Source organism: Selaginella moellendorffii, unplaced genomic scaffold (genome assembly GCF_000143415.4).
Source record: "Selaginella moellendorffii unplaced genomic scaffold, v1.0 SELMOscaffold_284, whole genome shotgun sequence".
Taxonomy (NCBI): domain Eukaryota; kingdom Viridiplantae; phylum Streptophyta; class Lycopodiopsida; order Selaginellales; family Selaginellaceae; genus Selaginella; species Selaginella moellendorffii.
Window position 1 is genome coordinate 9,421 of NW_003314542.1, and position 4,757 is coordinate 14,177.

General features: G+C 35.9%; 1 non-coding gene across 1 annotated transcript; it reads left to right on the plus strand.

Moving 5' to 3' along the window:
• Window positions 1-910: 910 nt before the first annotated feature.
• Window positions 911-983, plus strand: TRNAA-AGC. The gene has a single exon. It is a non-coding gene; the product is annotated as a tRNA-Ala (tRNA).
• Window positions 984-4,757: the final 3,774 nt, after the last annotated feature.

The following is a 4,757-nucleotide window of genomic DNA, read 5'->3' on the forward strand; positions in this document are numbered from 1 at the left end:
CAGCAGCAGTGTACCATCATCATCACGGTGATGGAGCTCCTCTGGTTGTTCACCACCATCACCATGGTCACCACCATGGAGGACGCCACAACCACCACCATCACCACCACCACCATCGTCGTGACGGTCACGACGCAGCAGTGGCCACACCAACACCCGCAGCAGTAGTTACAGTGGTTCGGAGGACGCCGTGGTCGCTGCTCCAGCTTCTTCTCTGGGTTTTGGTTGCGATCTTGGTGCTGCTCGCGTGCTTTTTGCTCGTGCGATGGATGTTATCTCGAAGGAAGCAGCGCAGTAATGTGATCTTTCAGGATCCCAGGTGGCAGATCGAAGTTGTGGAGGACGATCCTGACTGAGAAGAAACAGCTGGAAGCTCACACTCATGGTTCGCACAGCAATGGGACTCTAGGATTCTCCTCAAAGTGTCCTGCCAACACTGGCAGTGACGCGTAACTCAGCACAGTGCATGCGTTGTCACATGGACGATTGTGTACAAACAATCTTTAAGGAGATTAAGTTGCAGAGCAAGAAGACAGCAGGCTCTTGCTCACGGACAGTGAAGATCACATACAAGGGTCAACTACCAGACTTGGAAGTTATTGCACAGCTGGCTCGGAACATGGACTGGAAAATAGAGCAAGAACCTACCAAGTTTCGTGTTGGTTTTACCAATTGCTTTACTCATCCTCTTGAATAACACTCTCTTTTCGTCCTCTTGTGAATACTAATACTATTATTATAAGCACTAGTAACATTCTTCATGGTTGCCTGCAGATGCAGATGCTTGCCTATAGAAACCTGCTGGAGATGGTGGTCTTTCCAAAGCTCATCACTCAAAAGGCTCTTGAAATGCAACAAAAGATGCCAGAATCTCCAAGGATGAGTATTCAAATGGTGCTTTCTTTGCTAAGGGGATGTAGCTCAGCTGGTAGAGCGTTTGCTTAGCATGCAAGAGGCACCGGGATCGATACCCAGCATCTCCAAATATGTTTGATTATTGGATCGTTCCATGTGTTTTGAGCGATTTTACTGGTGTTGACCTCTGGATGGATGTTGCACCGTGAGACCATCAAAACAGCCAGAAGTGACAAAGAACCATCAGAAGTGTTCAGGAGGACAAAGAAACACGACGTTGGTTGCCTGGAACATGATCATCATGGGACAGCACGTCTTCTATCATATGCAATGAGAAGCTGGCCTGCCAGACTTTGCATGGAGCAGCAAGACATCGTTTCCTGGGATATGCTGAGAACAACCTTTGCTCTTTAGTGCTACGAGCAAACCGGCAGCCAAATGCTCAGACTTTTCATGGTGGCGCTCAAGGCACGTGGCGACTTAGCAGAGAAGAGGCTCCACTCGCAGATCCGGGAGAGAAATCTGGACGGAATCCACTACTTGCTCAGAGTGGAGACATGCCTGCCGCTTGAGAAGTTTTGTACCCCAAGTTCAGAAGTACTCTGGCATCACTGTCACGATGACACACTTCTTCTTGCACTACTCATTTGGAGTAACTGGAGAGTGCCCTACGAAGCATGATGGTCATAGGTACTATAGTGTTTTCATTAGTTCATAGCTTTTTTGTTTCGTCTTATAGCCTTCACAAAGTACTTCGTTTATGCAATTCTGTCGAGCTAGTTTAAAATCCCTATCTTCAAGCTGTTTTGAGGAAACTGAAGCTTGGCAATGAAAAGCTGTGGAGTTATCTCCTTACACATGGTAAGTATCTTCTTCTTTAACTTTTTCATCAATGACATGGATGGGAATGGACATAAAATTTTATTGTGGAGAGGCTATTAAGGAAGGTTACTTTTCATTTAAGTGCTTGGGAGTTGCTTGAGAACTAGGAGTGCTGTGTCAGAATGAGGAAACTCCATTGTATCACTGAAGGCATATGCTCTAATCTCATGGATCCGAAAACTTAATCAAAATCAGAGAAAAGCTTTTCTCAGGAGCTTGTTGCTAAGCTTTGTGAGGAAAGAGTGTGATGCAAGGTTGATGGAGCTGTCAATGAAACCCAAACTAATATGGTACCTGAAAACAAGCAAAAGGATCTTATGCTGAAGAGATAAAAATATTTGAGAAAATACTTATCTCGTAAATAATTTGCTTGGTTTACTTGAAATAATTTAATTGAGAAATAATGTTAAACATATTTATAATTTATAAACCAAGATTAATAATCAATAGTGGAATAGAAAAGAATATACTAGAAAGTTTTTTTTTGAGATTTTATAAATTATAAACATGTTCACAAATTATAAAAAATAGATTAATCTAAATGAACAACAACCATTAGATAGTAGATTATCCAAGCATATTCAAAGTTTATTCAATACCACTTCAAGTTCAATTATAGATCTATGGTGTTTGGTCACTTAAACTTACACAAGCTTATTCACAAACCTAACTCATGTACTCATTAATATATAGATTTCTTTTCCCAAACTTATATAATTAAACCGATATAAAAACTTGGGACTTGCAGTTTTCCAACGTTTTGTTTCAACAATTCCTTGTACAAATATACAAACTTCATAATTAAAATTCAAGTTATTTAAATCTTTTCTGATTTTGTATTAGTAGAAGAGAAATAACAAAGATATGAATATTACAAATACTTGGTCAAAGAAAGCAAAGACAATATACTCAAAGGCAATATAGTTAAAAATTAAATACAAACATCAATCAACAATACCATAATCACAAGTATATAGTTTTCAGTTAAGAAAGTGATATTGCAAATGGGAATTTTCACAACATCACAATCAACTAATTCCCAAGTTGCAATTGCATATACTTTTTTTAACATTAAACTTTGAAAGTCTTTCATCCTTTGCATATTATGGATCTAAATGTTACAGTTTGGATTCATTATAATGTTTGAACATAAGGTGAAAAATATAGATATTGATATTGTAATATATAACTTAAACAATTAGTATAAATACTAATTTATTGAATACTAAATTAACAAATTACTCTCTAAATTAGGTGATAACCCAAAACCTCTGCCACAAAGATTAGATGGTGGTAAGTTAAACAGATGTAAATATTATTTAAATTATTAATTTTAATTAAAATATGTGATTAATAAAACTGTTTGCAGCTAAAACCTTAATAAAATATTCTTTAGTGTATCAAAATATTTTTGTCAACTCCCTTGGCTCACTATTTACTAGCTCCTTATATTAGCAAATATAACTATTTGAAAGAGATGCCATTTTAAGTTCTTTTTTAAACACTACTAAATAATATATATTAAGTTGGTTTAGGATTTTCAACACCATCAATGTTTTATGGTTTCATGAGTAACAAAGCATAAACAAATTGATAAGGTATTAGAATTGTCTATAATGGTGATATAAACAAAGTTTTAGTTAAATGAAAAAGAGTTGCCTTTTCCATTAGGAATAAAGTTTATATGAACGCACAGGGTAATATATTTAAGTTAACCACAAGTGGTTTTGCTAGAGTTTAAAAGGTATAAACACTTTACAAGATGCAAATAAGTACTACAAGTTTATACGTTTATAGTGGGTTGGAGGTAATGTTTATTAAAAAATGCAATTTTACAACTACAAACTTCATTGATATAGTGGTTTATATGTTTTCCACATTTAAGGACTGTAGTTATTTCTCAAATAAGGAAGTACTCATATTGATCTCTTTACTAATTCGCTTTCTTTATTCAATGATTTTTGAAATACCTGCTACAAAGTGTTAACAATAAATCTTATTGAAATTTACCATATGATATGGCTATCAAAAACAAATTGCTTAAAATGCATATTTTCAAATAAAACATGCTACAACGACTTGGTCATCTCTATGCTACAATAGACCTTTATACACTTTTATATAAAAAGCTAAGTTATAAAAAAAATCAACATAATTTTGAGGGTTTGGTGGAATGTTTATCTACTACAACATTGACACAACCTCTTGGTCACAAAGTAATAAAAGTGATGAGATCAACTTTATATGATTTTAGAATTTAATTTGCAGTAAAACCAATTGAGAACCTTGAAACTATCAAAAGAAAGGAATGAGTAAGTGAGCCCATACAACAAACACATTTGCACTATCTCAAATATAAGTATATAACTATAGAACAAAGAGGACCAATGTTTTTGAGCAATGAAGAGCCTAGATGCTTCCAAGTCAAATTAGAAAAGATTCATAGAAATTAGTGAGTTAGATATCGACTTAAAGTAAGTTCTACAATCAAATGTTTTACTTGGATTGGAGGAATATTATATAGTAAGCAAATTACTATATGAACTTTACACACTCCATTTGATTGTTTTTGTAGATAACAACAATATGGCAATCCTCCACAATATTGTGATTATTCATGTTGTTATGTCCTATAGAAGTTCTGCTCACATAGTCTATGTAGTGTTAACTATCCAGAAAGTAAAATATATACTATGTATTTAATTAGTTGAAGAAGGGGTGAAATTGATGAATTTGGAGCTTTGGGCTTTAGTTGAAGCAAACTTTAAATTTGAGAAGAAGCAGTGCAGGGCATAGCAGCCAGATAAGTTTCTCCAGAGTCAAGCTGGGAATCAAGCAAGTGCAATTGTGAAAGTATGGTCAAAGTCTACACTGCGGCTTGCAACACAGGTTGTTCAACAGGATGGGACAAAGAACAGGATAGGTTGGTCTACCCCGCAAATTGTGAATACAAAGCCGATGCATTCGTCACAAGCAGCCTCGTGGACATGTGGAAGCATCACAAGTGTTCAGGAGGACAA